This window comes from Dendropsophus ebraccatus, chromosome 3, assembly GCF_027789765.1.
Source record: "Dendropsophus ebraccatus isolate aDenEbr1 chromosome 3, aDenEbr1.pat, whole genome shotgun sequence".
Classification (NCBI taxonomy): Eukaryota; Metazoa; Chordata; class Amphibia; order Anura; family Hylidae; genus Dendropsophus; species Dendropsophus ebraccatus.
Window position 1 is genome coordinate 28,248,377 of NC_091456.1, and position 21,908 is coordinate 28,270,284.

The window sequence follows — 21,908 nt, forward strand, 5'->3', positions numbered from 1 at the left end:
CTGTCATTCCATTGACAGTGTGAACAAAGCCCTCTACTGAAATGTATAATCCAATGTATGAAATTTATTAATGTTACAAATCAATCTTTTCTTTAAAGAAAAACTTAGAATTAATGCACACGACCCTGCATAGCTATGCGTATTATACGCAATTGTGGAGCTGCCATTGCAGATAGGGCACATTATATTCTTTTGCAAAATATTGGACTTTTCCTTTGTTGACCACATTTACCTTTTTAGTGCACGCAGTCCGTAAGAGCGTTTGTGGGCTGTCTATGCTGTGTTTATGGACCATGCGCACTGGAGGGTCATGTATATAAGGTGTAAATTACAACCTTCACAGACAAAACAATGTCTGTTTAACACTCTTCAAGATTAAAATTGCATCTTAAAGGAGAAGTCCGGCGAGGATTTTTATTAAAGTATTGTATTGCTCCCAAAAGTTATACAAATCACCAATATACACTTATTACAGGAAATGCTTATAAAGTGCTTTTTTTTCCTGCGCTTACTACTGCATCAAGGCTTAACTTCCTGGATAACATGGTAATGTCACTTCCTGGCTAACATGGTGATGTCACTTCCTGGATAACATGGTCATGTCACACCCCGACACCCAGAGCTGTGCGGGCTGTGGCTGCTGGAGAGGATGATGGCAGGGTAATGCTCAGTGTCCCTCCAGTGCTCTGTGTCCCTCAGTGTCCCCCTGCCATCATCCTCTCCAGCAGCCACAGCCCGCACAGCTCTGGGAGTCGGGTTGTGACATCACCATGTTATCCAGGAAGTGACATCACCATGTTATCCAGGAAGTGACATCACCATGTTATCCAGGAAGTGACATCACCATGTTATTCAGGAAGTGACATCACCATCTCATCCAGAAAGTGACATCACCATGTTATCCAGGAAGTGACATCACCATGTTATCCAGGAAGTGAAGCCTTGATGCTGTAGTAAGTGCGGGGAAAAAAGCACTTTATAAGCATTTTCCGTAATAAGTGTATATTGGTGATTTGTATAACTTTTGGGGGGCAATACAATACTTTAATAAAAAGTTTCGCCGGACTTTTCCTTTAAGGCACCAGTGCAGTGTTCAGACAAGTAATAATTAGGAGAAATCCTGCATGGGGCATTCCTAATGGTGAAGAGGGCGGGGAGAAAGGAACGAGGCAAGCCGCAAGCCTAGGGTATAGACACTCTAGGCCAAGCCAATTTGACACAGGGCTGCAAGTTTAAAAGTTGTTTTAAATAGACCCCAGGACAGATTTTTGATTAAAAGCAGCTATCTGATGGTACATGCAGTTGGGGTAGGGGGGGCAGATTGTGGGTACAGAGTCGCTTTAAGTCCCAGAAGGCATGATGGGGGAAGGAGTTAATGCCCTAAATACAGAAATACAGTTGTATGTTAAAATAATTAGATAATAATAGTGTGTATTTCATGTTAATCCCTGTTCTACAATGTGTTCCCGAGCTTTCTTTAATGTAACATCTGCACATAATCTTTATGGATATCACAGAAAGTCGTTGCCGTCACCATATAGAGTAATGGGGTGGTATTTCACCAGTGACATGCCTGTAAATTATCTATGGCCCCCCACAATATAAGAAGAATTGTGTGTTTGGTAAGTATCAGTGACACACGATCTGTGTGGAAGAATAATGGCATAAAGGCTTGTACTTATTAGCATGAGCATAGACATGATCCGAAACTCTCGTATAAGTTTGTTCACCTGGACAACAGATGCTTATACAAGACGGAGCGTTGTATACATTTTTGCTTAATTTCACTGAAGGTATTTGTGTACATTGCTCTAATTTTATCCTTTAACATGTATGATACCTTTTTAGTCAAACACCATCGAAGCCATTGTAAACATAGGGAAATCAGATTGAATGTACGGGACTTTTGTGTGGACGATTAATTTTAGGATTGTATAAACAAATTCACGTGGATATTTGTTTGTGTATAGATATACAGTATATACAGTGGATTGGGAGAAGACCATTTCTTGGAATGAGATCAGATTTCAGTCCCATCATGTACTAAACCCACTGGCCATCTTTTTGGAGAGACCCCCCTCTCTAGAAGAGATTTTTGCCAATTTTTTAAGGCAATTTTGAGGGGTTATTCACTAAGTTTAACGGTATGCCCGTGCCTGTTCAGGCCTCCGCGTGGTCCTCTACCAGTAAAATATGGCCAAGACTGCGCTGTTGGTTGTATGTTTCCTTTGCATTAGTCTGAACAGTGTTATACCAGTACTTGCTCTTTGGTCATTGACATGTTCGACCACACCCCTCTGGGTTCTTCTGCTAGCTTTATTCCTTGGCTACAGGTAGTTTAGACTGAGTGGTGATAGACTGTTGCCTTCAGCCTTAACCTTCCCTCCTTACCAGTCTTTGTTCTGTGTGGTCTGGATGTCAGAGGGCTGGTCCAATCACTCCCTGGACTGGGGCCCTGACATCCTATAAAGGTTCACTTGGGTCCTTGCTTGCGATAATCTCTCGAGCTGGTGCTTATACTGTATTAGATTATTTTGAATTCTAACATCTTTGCCTATTTATCTGACGCCCGTTTATGTACTGTTCTGCTATCTCCGGTTTGACGTGTATCTGCCATTTTTTTCAACTGGTCACTTGGTTTTTTATTTGACTTACCAAGCGTAGAGACTGACGCCCAGTTGTCGCTTGCGGCCTAGCACAAGTCCGGCAAGTAGGCAGGGACAATATTGGGAGGCTAGGGCTTGGGCTATGTCCGTCTGTCCCTGTCTTTGATCCAGGTCCTGGGGTCCCTTTGTCTGTCCCTCAGTGCCTATGCCCAACTCCTAGAGTATGTATGTGACAATTTCAGGCAGGCAGGATTTAAAGTGTCCTTGTCATTATTACTTTCAAAATCTAAACCAACAGTAGATATGATATAAAGCAAGTTTGCAATTTCCATTCATTATTTTTTTTTTGTTGTTATCCTGCTGTAAAACAAAGCTGAACTTACCAGAAATCCAGGTCCGGTCTCCTGAAGGCAGATTTTCTGACTTGTGGTGGTTAAAAAAACAAACTAAACACAGGAATTCCGGCCAGTACAGAGAGACACGGCTCAATGTGTTCATCAGTCACATGACTATCTTCTCTCTGCCAGCGCTCAGATGGCCTGGGATATAAAGGACTTCCTGTTTTCTGACTGTTTCCTGTTTTTTGAGAAAAAACGAGTCAGAAAACAGGAAGCGCCGTGTTTTCCATAATAACTGCTTTATATCACATCTACTGCTGATTTGATTTTGAAAGTTATAATGACAGGGACACTTTATTCTGAATGTACATTTTTGTATAAGAAAACACACAAACAATAAAATGGGTGGACATAGAGGCAAGCTTTTTTTTTTTTTAAATGTTTTGCTTCTGGTGATGGACCCAGGATAGACAGTATGACTTTGTATTATGTAGTTATGGTCTTATTGTTGTACAGAATGCATCATTAGTACCACAAATCCCAATGTGAGGAGTCAGGACTAAGGTCCCAAGATTGATCCCAATGTATTCAGCCCCAGGCACAGTTTCAGTGATCATATTGTGCACCTGCAACTCTCTTTTGTAAATTGGGGGGGGAGGGTGGACTGGTGACAAGAGAACTACATATAGCTGAAAATCACAGAATTGCTTTATTTAATCAATGGAAATTAGGTTAATGTAATGTGTCTGATTCCCAGAGGTATATAGAACAGGACTGTCTGTATACATATAAAGCAGTCCCTACTACACCCGTAGTACAAAAGACAATCCATTTCCTATATAGTATATTTATTTGGGAAGACAAAAAGAGATAAAATCCTGTTCTTATTCTACAGCAATATAAACTGAGCCTAGAGCTACACATCCCTAATATAAAATCATCAGTTTGAGCTGCGAGTCTGATGTTTACAGTATGAAGCTCATATCAGACTGACGTTCTGCTATACTGGAGATTGTACACAGTGTCCGCTCAGCATCATAACTGGATAAATATAAGCTCCCAAGATATGGACAACAGCTTGACAGTGTTATGACCCTATTACACGGGACGATTATCGGCTGTATTCGGCCAATAATCGGCCTGTGTAATAGAACACAATGATCAGCCGACAAAAACAATGTCGGCTGATCATCGTAGCCGTTTGACTTTCAACATGTTGAAAGACAAACGACTCATATAGCAGCGATATGCTGCCCTCGCTCCGTGGAATAGGAGTGGCGACAGAAGACCACTGCTATATGTTATGGGCTGCCCAGACGATCTAGCTATCTGCGCCCCCTGTCTCTCACCCTCTCGCTGCCGCAAGTGGCAGCAAGCGGGGAACAAGGAGCAAACGAGCTCTGACAGCACTCATTTGCTCCTCCAGACGCCCCGTGTAATAGGGGCTTTAGAGCCGTTCTGCCTCTGCCCCCCCCCCTTCCCCTGGAATACTTACACATTTACTGTTGACCCCATCCTCTTCTCCCGCCGCCATTTTGTGACGATGAATGGGAGTGAAAAGGCTGCTGATGCGTGTGCACAGCGGCAGCCTTTTCATTGGCTGGAATACATCACATGGCTTCCAGTTTGCTCAGGTTTGGTTGTCTGAGCAAGCTGGAAGCCATGTGATGCGATCCAGCCAATGAAAAGGCTGGCGGTGCGCACGCCATTGGACCTCGGAAGTCCTGACGCCGGAGTTGTCCTTTGATTATACTATAGGTAGAGATGAGCGAACCTCGAGCATGCTCGAGTCCATCCGAACCCGATCATTCGGCATTTGATTAGCGGTGGCTGCTGAACTTGGATAAAGCCCTAAGGCTATGTGGAAAACATGGATATAGTCATTGGCTGTATCCATGTTTTCCAGACAACCTTAGAGCTTTATCCAAGTTCAGCAGCCGCCACTAATCAAATGCCGAATGTTCGGGTTCGGATCGACTTGAAACCTGGTTTGCTCATCTTTAACCATAGGCTGTTCCCCAAACCTGGGCCTTATGTGACACCGCCTTGCTATACATTGTCTATAGTCAGCATTATCTTTCTGTCTTGCTGATAGCAAATCCAGTGACGAGTGAGTGACATCACGTCTTTGGCCTCTTGTCTCTTTAGCCATCTCCAGCCTATATAACAACCCAGAACCAGTCCCTAAACCATACTGTTTGGATAATTTAAAGAGAATGTACCAGTTAAAGTGGTGAATTTTTTTCACACTTCCTGGTCAGCGCCAGAACACAGATCACGGTGGCGAAAGTCTATTTTTCAAAACGCTGCCCGCTTTTCGCGATATCAGTTGCCAGTATATAACACAGTTCAGCTCCTAATCTACAAATAAATCCTTTATACATGTCAGCTTTATTCAAATTTCCAATGTAGACTTGTTACCACATAATAATTGTGTATCCAATATTAGCAATACTTTTATTTGCATTTATACAGAGATCTATCAAACTGATGTAAAGTAATACTGTCTTAGTTGCCCCTAGCAACCAATCAGATTTTATAATGATAACATGGTAAGGCCATAGTCATACAACATGACAAAAAGAGAAAAGGCCTCCGCTTTTTCTATTTAAAAAGACGCCTGTTATCGCCATGATTTATTTATGACAGACATCCAATGCACAAAATATATAAAATGACGAACGTTATCTGCGCGGACACAAAATTAATGATCATGTCAATTATTTTCGGACGTCAATTGCAAACAGCAAACGTTATTTTTTTTTGTTATTCACACAATTTTTCTTTTCCCCCATCCTTTTTTAGGGTATAAACCCACACACCGTATATGCAGCAGATATGCAACAAATACGCAGCAGATTTGTTGGTACAGATTTGATGCTGTGTTCAGTTATTTAGATCTAATCTGCTGCGATTTTGCTGCGAGTTTGCTGCGAGTTTGCTGTGTATCGCAGCAGTAAATACGCTGCATATACGGTGTGTGGGTTTATACCCTTAATATTAAATTCAATGGACTTTTCAATTAAAGACACACCCAAAGGCCAGTCAGTCCACCTGAACTAGAATAATGTACCAACAACCGTCCCTGCACTGATGAGCGGCCAAGCAGTGAAATGTTGTCCGTCATTTTAAAGAGGACCTGTCACCACCCGTGCCGGGGTGACAGGCTCCCGACCCCCCTGTTACAGCCCCCTATGCTCACCTGATCCCGCCGGGTCCCGCTTCCTGAGCTGCTTGGGTCACGGAGATATGAGCGCCCGAAGCCCGGCGTGCACGCTCACAGCAGAGTCCAATGCCCATAGAGAATGACGGAGCATCGGACTCCCCATTCATTCTCTATGAGCATCGGACTCTCCTGTGAGCGTGCGCGCCGGGCTTTGGGCGCTCATATCTCCGTGACCCGACCGAATCAGGAAGCGGGACACGGTGGGATCAGGTGAGTATAGGGGGCTGTAACTGGGGGTCGGGAGCCTGTCACCCCGGCACGGGGGGTGACAGGTCTCCTTTAAATGGAGAGGGAAAAAAAATTGTGTGAACATTGCCTAAAATTGGAATAAATTTTATTAATTTGCATTGAAAAAAATTAAATAATTACTACTTTCTATAAAAGCAAAAAAAATAAAATAAAAAAGTAAGTGTGCATGGGACAAGGCAGTGGGAGGAAGGGGGGGGGGGGGTGTTCACATAAATTTTTCCTACTATTTAAAATTTTCCCCACTTTTTACAGCCCAATAGTTGTCTTGTCCTGATGTTTCCACATCTCTGGTTTAATACAGCCAGTAAGTAAATGAGCAGTATAGATAAATATCCTCATCCAGCTGGTAAACGACACGCCTCATGTATTTTCTCCTATGACTCATTGCTATTGTTGTCCTGTTGTGATGTCAGAATACTTTTTTCTTTGCTCCATTGCAACTGTAAATGAAGTCTCATGTGTCCCTGCTCTCTGGATTAGATCAAGACCTCTAAGGGGTCAAGCCAGCAAGCCAGAGGTCACGAGCTGTCTACTTTATGTGGCTTTTCTTTTGTTATTATTTTAATTGCCTTATTTTGACTGTCAGCCCAAGATGCTGAGTGAGAACATTCTGGCGTAATCTTCCTAGGCCAGTATCTACTTTCAATCACACGTCTCTCCTTTACATTCTGTATTCTGTAAATAATTAGAAAGATCTGCATCACAATATAGCGCAGCTAGTGATCCAGGAAAGCAACCCATGTTGTCAACCTTTGGTGCTGCATTATTCTTACATCCTTTATTTACACCAGTCTATAGGCTTCACACGTATTCAGTACAGGAGAAGTCTACATGTCCTGAAGTACTGCTTGTAGACTCTCACAAGTAACGTATATTAAGGTATATTAGTTGTATTAGTTGTATGTTCACGCAACGTATCTTTTGCCTAAATCACGGCCGTTGTTGCAAAAGATGCGTTGTTTTTGGATGAATTGGATCCCGGCCGGAGTGTATACACATTGGGGGAGATTTATCAAACATGGTGTACAGCTGGCTCAGTTGCCCCTAGCAACCAATCAGATTCCACCTTTCATTCCTCACAGACTCTTTGGAAAATGAAAGGTGGAATCTGATTGGTTGCTAGGGGCAACTGAGCCAGTTTCACTTTACACCATGTTTGATAAATCTCCCCCATAGTATACGCTCCGTCCGGGATCCCTAGCGCCCACAGCAAAAAAATGACGTCAGTTTTGGGGGGCCGCTATTCATTGAAAAGCAGCTTCACAAGCCTGACAGGTCACACAATGGAGAGTTGAAGGTGTCATACGTACTGGGAACCCGGCCTAAAAGTGATTCAATACCTAAATTACTCTTGGTATGTTTAGTATGGTATATACATGTTTAGGAAAGATGATCATGCTCGAGTCCGATCATTCCAAATTTGAAGAAGTTGGATGCAGCCATAGGGAGTCCAGGAAAACATGGATACAGCCTATGGCTTCTTTAGCATTCAGTTTTTGAATGCCAAATAATTGGACTCAAGCATGCCAATCCACAGGGCATCTGATCTTGGGCGAAGCCAAAAACTGGGATCCCTTGCAACCTTGAGAACAAATGTGTTCCATCAGCTTTCCATCACAGCTCTCCCACCCTGCCTACTCCCCTCCCGCAGCACTTCTGCCATTCCACCCAAAGCTGTTGCAGAATATCTAATTTCACTGCAGACAATTGCACGGTGGGGTTGCAGCATGTTCTGCATTTGCTTCCTGTCTGCTCTTTCTGTAGCATCATTTATCACGAGGCAGCATCCTGTAAACACTCCTTAAGTCCCTCTTACATAGGCCGACAGGCCGCAGCAAGTTAGTGACTGTAAATAGACTTTTATATAGATGAACAGAAGTATAGTTAATTAGCAAAAAGTTTATCATTGACAAAATTCTCCTAAAGTACACAAAAGAGATGAGTGAACCTCAAGCTCGGCTGGGTTTGCCTGAACATGAGCATGCAGCATTTCTTTACTGGTGGCAGAAGAAGTTGGTTGCAGCCCTAAGCCACGTTCAATATTTTACAGACCCTGCGGGTGGGGAAGCCCATGATGTATCGATATCATGCCGGGAGCAGGGAAACTGAATCTCTGTGGCACTGTACAGGGCTTCCCCGTTCTTAGGGCCTGTAAAATATGGGATGTAGGAACAAGCTCTAAGGCTGCTCACACATGTCCGTAGATTTTGCGGACCTACGAATAGTGAATGCCTGTAATGGATTGTTTCCCTTTCCGGCACGATGTGTCAATACCATGCCGACAGCGTGGAAACTCTTTAAATCGCCACAGCACTGTAGTGACAGAGCTGCGCGGGCTCTAAGAAGCCTTTAATGAGTATAAGTGTATTTTTTTTAATTGCCTTTTTTTGTTATGCTGATTCTTATAGAATTATTTAGTTAAGAGCTAATAAAGTTAATTGCCCCGTTGTCTATTAACTAGTCCTATCATCTCATCTAATACTAGTTTCTATTACAATTAGCCAAACTCTCATTAAATCAGTCCTTAAATCATCAGTGTTGGCATTTACAATAAAGTGCATCAATAATTTACTGGTTTTCTAAGTAATCATCAGAAGCTGAAATTATGCAATAACACAGTTTATTATGTTAATTTCGATTGTGTGTTTAGTATTATGGAAATGTATACAATTAGCCGAAAAAGTGGCAAAAATGTAATTACGTCAATTTGTGGATGATCTGGCATAAAGCATCCAATTTTATTTTAATATAATACATATACATGTATTTTTGAGAACATTAGTTGATACTCCTGTAATGAGTCAAAACAAATCAGTGTCAATACTCTAGAAGGGATTTTTAGGAAAAGGTGTAGGGGACAAAACTGGAGCTGGAGCGTGCGGACCTGGGGAGAAGCACAGAGGAAGAGGAGCCCTGCCTCCTGGACAGGTAATGTATACAGTTTAAGCAAGGGCTGCAAAGAAATCGGTGGCGATGTCCATGCAGCCCTTGTTAAACGATTATCGTGCCGTGTAATAAGCCTAGTAAACGAGCGCCGATCTAGCAGATCAGCGCTCGTTTACAGGTATTATCGGGCCCCCATCGGCCCGTGTAATATCACCCTTACTGTGTGTGAACATAGCTTCATAGCCTCTAAGCATCCAGGCCTTTGCTGTCACACAAAGAAATTTACTTTTTTCTTTTATATTGTATGTCAATGGAAAAGGGATCCTAATAGATGGCATACAACTGCATACTTTTTTTACCATCCGTCTTTGTTGGATATGTTAAATAGACAGTAAAAATGTGGACCAGTTTTGGCTAAAAAACTGCAGTGATACTTAAAAAAAAACTATGTGTGAAGGCAGCCTTAAAGTGTATTTGTCACAACAAGCTTGTCATGGCAGGAGTAATGGATGCGCTAATCTGCCACTAGCGATGGTGTAAGCCACACCAGGGACCGGAGACTAAGGGGCTGCTGATGTTCACCAGTGCCCACTGCAAAGTGGGTTGGATTTGCTGTGGCAAGTCATTACCCCCTGGCTTGGCTTGCTGCCGGCGGCGGGCGAGGTGCTCATAGACGGGAAGGCAGACAGGAACACAGCAGGACTCACGGCTAGAACTAGGACAGCAGTCACGGGCTGGAATTACAGGCAGCAGGAACCACAGGTAGAAACCACGGGTAGGAATCATGGGCATCTATTTGAAGTATGCAGAGGCTCCAACAGGGAATGGCAGGGCAGGTGCACATTTATACTGGAGGTGACTAGGTGCACAACCAATTAGAGACGTACTGTCCATTTAAATCTGTGGCAGCCGGCACTCACACACGCCCTAGGAGGCGGGGGCATGCACACCAGCCCTAACAGGGTTCTTCCAGATTAGTGAAGAAATCCACTGCTAAACTGGAAGTTCGGGTCTCCATTCATTTGGAGAGGCAATCAGTCGAAGATGCGCGGAAAAGTTTAGTAGCCATCTTCTCTGGTTTGGAAAATCCATTTTAAATACCAGTTTATGTCTGTATAATGCATCTAATGCTTAAAGGGGTTATCCTTCAAGTAGTTTATTTTTTTTTTTGCTTGTCTAGGCACTGTCCAAAGTAGACAACCCACCAGTTTATTTTATTTTTTTACTTTAGCAGTAAATGGCCTCCAAAGAGAGAATGTCAAGGGTTTTTGCTATCTTTTCAATAGTCTATTCTACCTTTTGCATAGTCTTTAAGTTTTTTTTTATGTGCCTGAAGACATTTTATGCACAAAAACAATTTCCAGTGCTGTACCAAAGTGGGTCCTTCTTATCCAGTTGATGTGTAGGCTTAAATGACTAATGAGATTGTGAAGACAAAGGGAGCCATGTCACGTCTTTGTTTCGGTGGTCAGCTGTATGCTTTCACTTGGATCAGTTTCCAATTTTCTCATCTATAAAATGTTTGCGTCTTGAAGTGCCCACATGGCCTCCATTAGGAGGAGACACCTAATTGACAGCTCCTTTTGTATGTCAGCTCATAATCTAGTTATAAGGCTTCCTTTTTGTCTGCTCAATTACAATTTTACATACTCAAATAATGGTTTCATAATATTCAACACTAATGTTTTTGTGCTCCTGCACCCAAGATTTGTTAGATCTTGCAGACTTGGGCCATGTTCACACAGTGATTTTTAACAGCCATGATTTGATACTCAAATCCATGGCTGTAATTTTGACTATAAAAATAATGGCCGTTGTTGAACATACTATGGCGGCCGTCATTGCAATGGGGGGCCCCCGCTAGAGTCACTGTCTGGCTGGGTGGGGTCTTTCCCGCACTTTCCTGCTGAGTTGTGAAGTATCAAGAAAAGGAGAGAAGATGGCATCCAGCAGAGTCCAGGAGGCTGGTGATGCGGAAGTGCGGGGGCATAGGGACCGTTAAGTATTGGTTCTCTATTGTGTTCCCCCCACCCCCTGTCTGCGCTGTTAGGCTATGTTCACACTACGTAAATTTCGTAATAATCACCGCCGTTGTAACAAAGTCCGTGATTACCACGGAACTTACGTAGTGCTGCCTTCTACGGAATCTCGGCCGAGTGTATACACATAGTATAAATGAATAAATAGCAGCTGTAAAAAAAACCGTCAGTGCACACAATGGAGTGTGCGGCTCGTGGCGCACGCTCCATTTTGTACATCTGGGAATTTGGATGTGAGCGTATTCGGATGTGCCCACACAATCGATATGCATCCATAGTGCTCCGTAATTTATGGAATACTACATAAAAGATAGTGATCTGTGCCTATTGGGCCTATTAAACGGTCCGATAATCGTTTAGCAAGGGCTGCAAGGACATCGTTAGCGATGTCCATGCAGCCCTTGCCCAAACAGTTTACTTTACCTGTCCACATTGCCGGTGTTCTCCTGCACTCTGCTTAATCCTCGGTCCACTGACGTGGCCAGTGATTGGCTGAGAGGCCTGTCAGCTCAGACAGGCCGCTCTGAAGCTGCAACCCCAGGACTGGTGATTAAGCAGAGTGCAGTAGAACACCGGGAACCTGGTTATGTAAACTGTTTGTCAAGTCATCGGCCAATGGCCACGCATCGATGATCGTTTTATCGGCTGCTCGTTGCCTATTCGGCTAATTATCGCTCTGTGTAATGGGGCCCTAAGGATAGGCCATTTTACGTCACCCCTAATACTGCTTAGGGTTGTGGGCATGTGAGCTGTTTTTCAGTACACATTACAGGGCTTAGTGAAGATGAGATTGGAGAGAGCTCTTTTCGAAACCATCACAAGTAGTTTCCTTCCCTGGCAAGACGTCTCCTTGCTTTTATTGCTGATTATATTAATTTGATCCTAACATCAAGATGACAATCCCGAGCTGTGATCTATGTCCCGGCACAGGTTGTTCTGTACAATAATTACTGCTATATATTGCTCTAATTTATTTTTATAGATAATTAGCTATTGTACCGCCATATCATTGAATCATGCTCTGTCTGTAAGTGCGAGAGGAAAACATATTAGGAAACATAGCCCGGGAATTAGGTCTTTATGACAGTCAACAAATTGTCAGTGGAGAAATGTGTAGGCACAGATAAGGGTCGTGAGTTGTACCTAGGTGATGCATATATGCATATAGAAAAGGGTGGTTTTTTACCATATCATTCATCTCAGAGAAGCTGGAGGAGAAACTAGCCCACTTTCTGTTCAGCTATTTATCATGACGTCTTATAACATGGAGTTTTACATTAAAGGTGTTATCTGGGGACAAAAAAAATGTATAGGTTACTGGGGGTGGGGTAAGAATAATAAAGAAAGTTACTTGCATTCCCTGTAGCTACCATGTTGATTTCTCGCGGTCCCCAGTGCTCTTGGTTACTGATAATATGCTGTCCTGCAGGAATTGCTCCACTCCCCAGTCAAAAGGACCAGGGACCAGGTCCAGTAGAGGGGGATACTTTTTTTTTTTTTTTTGTTACTCTAAGGGGCCTATTCCACAAAGCGATAATCGGCCGAATTGACCCGATTCATCCGATTATCGCTCCGTGGAATAGAGAGAACAATCAGCCGATGATCGTGTCATCGGCTGATCGTTTTTTATGTTCAAACCTAAATCATTGTTCGCCACCCGCGCATCGCTACGTGGAATAGACGATTTCAAAAACATCATATATTACCTGTCCAGGCTGCAGGTCTTCTTCTTCTCCTGGTCCCGCGCCGCAGCAGCTTCGGACCGGCCTGTCTGAACTGACAGACCGCTCAGCCAATCACTGACCGCAGCGGTCCCGGGCAGTAATTGGCTGAGCGGTCTGTCACCTCAGCCAGGCCGCTCCGAAGCTGCTGTGGCGCGGGACCGGGAGAAGGAAAAGACCTGCGCCTGGACAGGTAATGTATGAAACAAGGGCTGCAAGGACATCGGTAACCATGTCCTTGCAGCCCTCGCTAAATGATTGTTGGGCTGTGGAATAGGCCCAGTAAACGAGCGCCAATCTAGCAGATCGGCGCTCGTTTACATGGTTGATCGGGCCCTGCACGGCCCGTGGAATAGGACCCTAACCCCTTTACCACTAAGGGAGAGATTTAATAACAATGCCACAATGGCATGCACTATGGAGAAGACAAAGATTCTTGCCTTCTTTATGGCTTATGCCAGCTGCAAACCCCTATTTGCCTGATGGGCGGGCCGGTGGAGGGTTGAAGTTGAAGTTGTAGGGCAAGGCAGAGAGGAGGCATGGCCTTCTCTTGTGCCTAATTTATCAACTATTATGCCTGGAAACAGGTATAAACCAGAGCAGGTGTACATTTTTGCCCAATAGCTGCGTTGGGTGCAAGGCCAACTGGCATTACTAAGAGGCATGCGTCTCTTAGTAAATCCATCCAGGGAAAGGGGGGTGGGGCTTTATCTAAGACTAGTATATGAGTACACCAGGTCTAAGGGCCAGACCTCTCCGCCGTGGAATCCCGCCATGCTCAGTGTGCTGCTGTAAGTGAATGAGAGGGTGCACTCCCTCTCCGCTTAAAGAAGTAACATGTTACTTCTTTGAACGAGAGTGGCGGCAGCGGACGAGCGTGCGCCCTCTCATTTACTTATAGCAGCACACTGAGCATGGCGGGGTTCCACGGCGAAGAGGTCTTCCGCGAAATTACGCTGTGTTTACTCAGTGTGAACTGGCCTCTCTGCCGCGGAATTACGTTGTGTTTACTGGCCCTAAGGGTTTAAAAGACTAAGGGGCTTATTACACTGGGGGATTATTTGCCCAGTCAGGCAGAATTGGGCAAATATGGTCCCGTGTAATAACGATAACGATCAGTTGAGGAGCCGATCATCGACTGATCGTTGTGTTTCAGTAAGTTTAAATATCGGCTGATGTCAGTGTAAAGTAAAATAAAAAACATTATACTTACCTCTCCACACTCCCCGGTGTCCTACTGCCTGCATTCCCCACTCAACGCAGCCACAGCTGACACTTCCAATTCTGTGACAGGCTGCCCAACCAATCACTGGCCGAGACAGGGCAGCGCCATGGCCAGTTATTTGCTGAGCGGCCTGTCGTTTCAGAGGCGGGCTTGAAAGTTTCAATGGGGTCTGAACGGGGAATAAGCAGGAGTAAGGTAAGTATAGAACATCTTTAATGTTTCAAAACTTTAAAGCAAGGGCTGCACGGACATTGCTAATGATGTCCATGCAGCCCTAACAGCATGATTATTAAGCTTTCTAATAGGCCTGGTAAGCTCGCTTCCAGTGAATGCCGGCCCGTCTAATATGGCCATTTGGCTATATTCACAGAGAGGTTTTTTTAATGCACATTTTGATGCTTATAAAGGTGTCACAGAACTTGGGCAATGAGCTTCCATAGTATTCAGTAGGGATATGCACATTTTAAATACGTCAAAATTAGAGGAACATCATTTTTCCAAAGGTATTCCTCCGGATTGCAGAGATGCCACCATATACAGATGTATTCTTCATTCTCCTCATTCTCTGTTATTACCACAGTGAATACACCGTCCACTATTTGGCTCTGCCATCAGGTCATGTAGCAATATTGGAATTGAGCTACTCCAGATCCCCTCAAAACACCTAATTCCTAGAATACCAAAACTTGAAGTGTGGTAGAGTAACAGAAAAAAAATAGTGTACATCATATTGGACATCGTTTAAGGGCAAGTTCACACATTTTGGAGAAAGTCTGCAGCAAATCAGTAACATCTGGAGTTACGTCATGATTCATTCCAGAGTAGGTGAAGTCTGCAGCAAACGGTGACAAGAAATGCAGAACTCCTCTGGATCACATAGAGCGTGCTGCAGATCGTAACATTTCCAGAATGCTGCTAATATTGGGCAGGTTTGTGTAAAGTGTGTGAATGGCGTTTACCAAGATTACACGCAATGTATTGTCCTTTGTTGTGGAATCTGCATTGAAAATATGCAGCAAGTACACCACATGTGAACCTAGCCTAAGGGAGAATTCCAGGGACAGTGATCAAAGCCAGTCCAGCTTTCTCAATACGCTTAGATATATCTATCTATAGCCATAAAATTGTCAGTAAGGTCTAAATTGACACAATTTTTTTTACCATTTTGGCATTTTTAATGCAGTTTATGTTCTGCTGGCTCGTGCGGTTCTTAGTCTGTGGAAGGCTCACCTTGCTTTAATGTTTTCAATAAGGGATTATGTAGGCTTTTGGTTGTTTGAACCTTCCTGCAAATTAAAGGGGTTATCCAGTGCTACAAAAACATGGCCGCTTTTGCCCCACTCTTGTCTCCAGTTCAGGTGTGGTTTGCAATTAAGCTCCATTTACTTCAACGGAACTGAGTTTCAAACCCCACCCAATCTGGAGACAAGAGTGGTGCAAAAGTGGCAATGTTTTTGTAGCATTGGATAACCCCTTTAAGGAAGAAACCTGGCTCTCTAGTGCCATCTATTGTAAGCAGCTACCCTGTAAGTCTGTGCCTGAACTATAAGAACCTTGAAACATGATTATCAGCCAAACCAGCATCTTCTCTAAAGAAAGAGGACTCATCTGTAGCGTTGGGTGGACTGGCCAAACTGTTTGGGTTAAGCAATATCCTCCAAACCCCAGATGTGTAGTGTTGAGTGAAATTGCCAAAGTGTTCGGGTTCGTCAACGTCCTCCAAACCCAAATACTCGGTATTTGACTCCTGGTGGCTGGTGAAGTTGCATGCCGCCAAAGAAAGTCCTGGAAAACATGGATACAGCCATAAGCTGTATCCATGTTTTCTTGGCAGCCCTAGGCTGCATCCAACTTCACCAGCCACCAGGAGTCAAATACTATTCGGGTTTGGAGGACGTTGACGAACCCAAACACTTTGGCAAGTCCACTCAACACTACAAATCAGTATACAGTTGTTTTAGGGTTCTTGCTTTTGTTTCTGTGTACTCCTCATAAGTACAGAACATAGTGCTAGTTGGCAGGGTGAAAGGCATTTGATGTATATCTTGGGAAGTAATGTTTCTTCTTGTGAAGACAGCCAACTGGTCAGGGGAGTCATATGCCAGACAATGCTCCCTAGGACAGAGAAGAAAGAAAGCTGCCTGTCTATTGGAGATAGCTTCTTTATAGCTATTTTGCGTAGTTTAACCCAATGATCTCTAAAGGGTTAGACATAGACTTAGAAGGTCCAGTAGGTGGCCCTAAAGAGCCAGTTTTTTCCTTCCAAGGGAACATTGTCTGGCCTATAAGATTTACCTGGTTATTTCCACAAGGAGAAACATTACCCCTAAACACTTTAAAGGGGTTATCCAGGATTAGAAAAACATGGCCACTTTTATTTTCCAGAAACAGCACAACTATTGTCTCCAGTTTGGTTGTTGTTTTGCAATTAAGCTCCATTTACGTCAATGGAACAGAGTTGTAAAACCCCACCCAAATCAGAGACAAGAGTCTTGCCGTTTTCGGAAGAAAGCTGCCATTTTTTTTTCAATCCTGGATATCCCATTAATAGTAAAGTAATGGTCCATGTCTCTATGTTTTGTTCATATGCATTGGTCATGATTAGAGATGAGCGAATCTTTTAAAAATGCACAATGAATAAAGGATAAAAGGAGGCACTCACCAGCAGTGTATTCAGACCATCCGGCTTTTATTGCTGTGCGCAGGGGGAGCGGGGGAGACAAGGTGGGTGACCGCAGTTGCGCGGCTTAGTGCCGCTTTGACGAACCCTCATGTGACTGGTACGTCACTTCCTTTTATGTGTGCAACTTTATCAAACAATGTGAGTGACAAACAAACAAACATCCATTAAAATAAAGTACAAATTACACTGGCTAGCATATTCGGATATAGGGATTCATGCAATATTCACATCACTACGAGTATTAAGACCCAGGGCGCCAAGCGCATCATATTTAATAATAAGTTCAGTTTCTTTTTGAAGGAGCAACCGCTTTCTATCACCCCCACCTTTTGGGGGAGGGACAATACATAACCCAGCAAAATGTAACTGTGAGGAATCCCCATCATGTTCCTGCTGAATATGTCTGATCATGCGGGGGCTACCTTTCCCTGTCTGCACTGATCTGACATGCTCTGAGAATCTCCTCCACATGGGGCGGTTGGTCTTCCCTATATAATATTTGCCACAGTTACAAATCAAAGCATATACCACATACTGGCCACATACTGGCCTTTTAAAAATGCAGTTTACAATGTTCTCAAATTTTTACAGCAAAATTTGTGAACTTCACGAACCAAACCTTAACTAATCTATACATACCTGTCCGCATGTCCTCTTCCGTGTCTTCAGCTACCTCCATCCCACTCAGGCAATCACTGATTGTGGGACAGAGCTACTGCCAGTGTTTGGTTAAGCAGGCTGTTACTTTTTTATGTCTCGAGAGTGACAGCCTACTCAGCCAATCAGTGACCGGCCACTGTCTCTTTTTAGTCAGTTAGTAATTGGCCTATTACTGACTGACAGCGCCCCGCCAGTGATTGGCTAAGGAGGCTGTCCAGTGCCGGACTGGCCTGCCAGAGGAACGGAGAATCCTCCGGTGGGCCCCCAGCTTTAGAACCTGCACAAACACTGGCTGACATGTTGTTTCTCACTGGTTCTTCATTGGTGGGCCCCCAGGATCATTTCCTCTGGTGGGCCCCAGATACCCCAATCGGACACCGGGGCTGTCTCTCTTGAGACACGGCAGTGACAGCCCACTCAGCCAATAACGTACTGTGGCACTCTCTTCACTCATGTCGTGTATCAGCCCTTAAAAAACGTGAGTAGGATTTAGTACAAAAAACAATACGTCAGCTTGCAACTATAGTAAGAAAAGAAATAAGCAGCACATAAATTGACCTGAATATGCCTAAACCGAGCCTTATTTTGCTGTCTACTTGCAGCAGCTTGTTCCACCGCACTCAGGATGTATTAAAACGCAATGAATTTTAATAAAGATCCGCTGCAAAAAAATATCTGAAAGTGTAGAAAAGACTAGAAATCTGATATTGAAATGGTAACTTTGGTGGTTTCATTGTTTAGCGACCGTATATTGTATGCTCGTAAGAACACTCAAATGTTCTATAATAAAAGAAAGGGTTGCTCAAACAATATAAAATAGAACAGCAGTGGTAAAAAGACTTTCCAGTAGACGCTTCCTACTGCATTATTCATCGGAAAACTGGTAGGTTGGTAAGGGTGATAAAGATTGTGCCTGGACATGAAAACACAGTGGTATGTGCTATAATCCATCCACAGTGAAAGCAGTCATTCAGATAGAAAGAGATTGCTTACCAGGGGTTCTTGTATCAGAGTAAATATTTTATACTCGCCCAGTATCTCTGCCTTCCTGTCATTTGCCGGGCTCGATTTTCCAATTATACCTGTTTTATCTGAGTACAGTGTGACTGGTTTTCAGCCATGTAGATCCAGACTCCTATGATATACGCATAAATGGCAATGCGAGTGCCGCAATAAAAAAAGGGGGGGGGGCATAGTATGTATGGCAGCAGGTGCATCTAAAAACAAAGTGGCATACACCGATCGGCCATAAAATTAAAATCACGTACAGGAAAAAGGAAGAGTTTTGTGATAATGGGGTGAAATATATAAGGAAGTGAGTGCACAGTCAGTTCTTGAAGTTGATGTGTTTGCATAGAGGAAAAATAGGCAAGTGTGAGGATCTGAGTGACTGTAAGAAGGGCCAAATTGTAATAGGTAGATGACTTGGTCAGAGCATCTCCAAAACGGCAGGCCTTTGTGGGGTGGTCCTGGAATGCAGTGGTTAGTACCTAGCAATGATAATACAAGGAAAGACTGGTTGTGAACCAATGAGAAGTCCCTAAGGCCACTGGTGAATGTGGGGAGTGCAAGGACGCGAGATTGTCACAATAACATTTGCAGCTGGGCTGCACGAATGATCCTTGTATCATTCATGCAGCCATGGAAACTGACAGCACAGATTTGGTATGCATTTATCTGTGCTGTCAGTTTCCAAATCACCCACAGTGCATACTGTACATACCTAGTGCGCTGCTGTGTAGTATGCTTTACTGGTTGACTGTGATTCAGTCTCTGGATTACCCCATAGACTTAGAATCGCGAATCGCTCATCTGAACTAAGGGAAGGACTTTGTTTGAAATTTCAGCGCCGCTCCGCTCCCTGCCACTCCTCCCAGGATGCCGGGAAAAGTTTGATCCAATTGGATCCAGCTTTTCCACGACACCCGGGGTGGAGAAGCAGGGAGCGGAGCAGTGCTAAAAGGCCGGCGGCTTGATCAGCAGAGCACTTCGTTTAGATGAGCGAGGTGGGACCGCACTATAACCACTGACTAGCTGAATGGGCCTGGCACGTCACGTCTCAGACCCAGAAGCAGCAAGAGTGGGGGGACCGGAGCTGCAGGATACTGGCACTAGCGCTGGATCAGGGGAGGTGAGAGCATGTTACTTCTTTCATCCTCCACATCATTCTGCCAAAAATCACCCAGCCCGGGGTTCTCCTATTAAGTGTGCTGAAAGCTGTATTTACTGCATGGGATTTCGGAGACCATTAATTAAATTGGCAGAATTTGCCAATTTTCAATAAAAAAAATTAAAAAACTGCAAAGGGCGTATCCAGGATTAGGAAAACATAGCTGCTTTCTTCCATAAACAGCATCACTCTTGTCTTTTTTGCAGCTCACTTCTTCCACTTCACTTCAGTAAAGCCGAGCTGCAGTACCACATACAAACTGAGGACAGGAGTGGTGCTGTTTCTAGAAGAAAGCAGCCATGTTAAAGGGGTTATCCAGACATAGAAAAATATCTCCGCAAGAGCACCACTATTGTCTGGGTGGGGGTTTTGCAGCTCAGTTTCATTGGAGTGAATGAAGCTGAACTGCAATGCCACACACAAACTGGGGACAGGGTGGCGCTGTTTTTGCAAGAAAGTAGCTAATCCTGGATATCCCTCTTAATCTAACCACAGATAACCTCTAGACTTTGCACAATGACGAAATGATGTCCGGTATTATGAAAGATGGCGGTTATTTTTACGTAGTGTGAACCTAGCCCAGCTGTGCAAATAATTTTACCCTGTCAATTCCACTCCTGGTTTTGGTTGAAAAAAGACTGACAGAAATACTATGTGTGAACATAGCCAACTCAATGCTTTAGCCATATGTCATGTGTAAATGGTGATGTTTATTGCACATAGGGGAGATTTATCAAACATGGTGTAAAGTGAAACTGGCTCAGTTGCCCCTAGCAACCAATCAGATTCCACCTTTCATTCCTCACAGACTCTTTGGAAAATGAAAGGTGGAATCTGATTGGTTGCTAGGGGCAACTGAGCAGTTTCACTTTACACCATGTTTGATAAATCGCCCTCAGTGTCTCGATCAGGGGCACGGGACCTTGGCTCTCCAGCTGTCACAAAACTACAACTCCCATCATGCCTGGACAGCCAAAGCTAAAGCTTTGGCTGTCCAGGCATGATGGGAGTTGTAGTTTTGTGACAGCTGGAGAGCCAAGGTTCCCTACCCTTGATCTAGATTATACATGATGATTCTGTAGGTGTTCTCCCTTAGACCTTCCTAAGTGACTCCTGTCTAGCGTTACTACCTTACTGACAGCGGTGACCTTCCCGCACGTGGACACTACCTGCTCTTTGCATTCGGTTACAGAACAGTTACATGATATCAGATCCTGTTTGTGGACATGTACACAATGGTGGACGAACTGTACATACATAATAAGCCCTCATTGTTTTATATGGCCAATAATAACTCACTACACTACAAGGAAATTTAATTTTTTTTAAAAATATTTAGGTTCATCCAATGACCTACCTAGAATTCAGGTGTAAAAGTGCTTGGTAGGAAGGATCTTTGTTCTGTATCATTGTATCTATACACCTGGGTAATTTGTTTAGTCATCAGAATAGAAGTATTGGATTGATTTTCTATGATCATAATAATAAATTATTATTATTATTATTATTATTATTATTATTATTATTATTATTATTATTATTATTATTATTATTATGTATATATATAATTTTATAATAATAATAATAATAATAATAATAATAATAATAATATTTATATAGCACCTACATATTCTGCAGCATTACAATTCTGTAGATACATAAGCACACAATCAGACATTACAGAATTTCATATGAATTATTAAACGAAGAGGAATAAGGGCTCGCAATCTATGAACATATTTTTAATTGTACCATGTTAGCCTAGCCACGTTTACATGGATAAGAACTATTTATTTGCTTTGTTAAAGCAGACCTATCCTACTGCAGCTCCGTATGCCTTTGCACAGTGGGATCACAGGGTAAATGAAAGCAGATATTGTAACCCAGTAGTAGCTGATCTGACTAGCAGTAAGACCCTGCAGGCTGCTGCAATGTCTTGAACAGAACAGTGCGGGCTCTGCATATACTAGAAGGGAAGGAAGTCATTAGTGTAGAGGAGTACATTTTGTTGCTGTTGCAGGATTTCCTTCCAGCATTTCCCAAGTAAAATTCCCTGTTTTTTTGGTGGATTTGTTTTTGTTTCTGTTTTCAACGTCTTAAGCCGG

At 43.4% G+C, this 21,908-nt stretch overlaps 1 protein-coding gene across 3 annotated transcripts in view; it reads left to right on the forward strand.

Moving 5' to 3' along the window:
* The window catches only part of TTC28 (tetratricopeptide repeat domain 28), a 511,132-nt gene that overhangs the window by 82,329 nt on the left and 406,895 nt on the right, over window positions 1-21,908 (forward strand). The window lies entirely within an intron of this gene.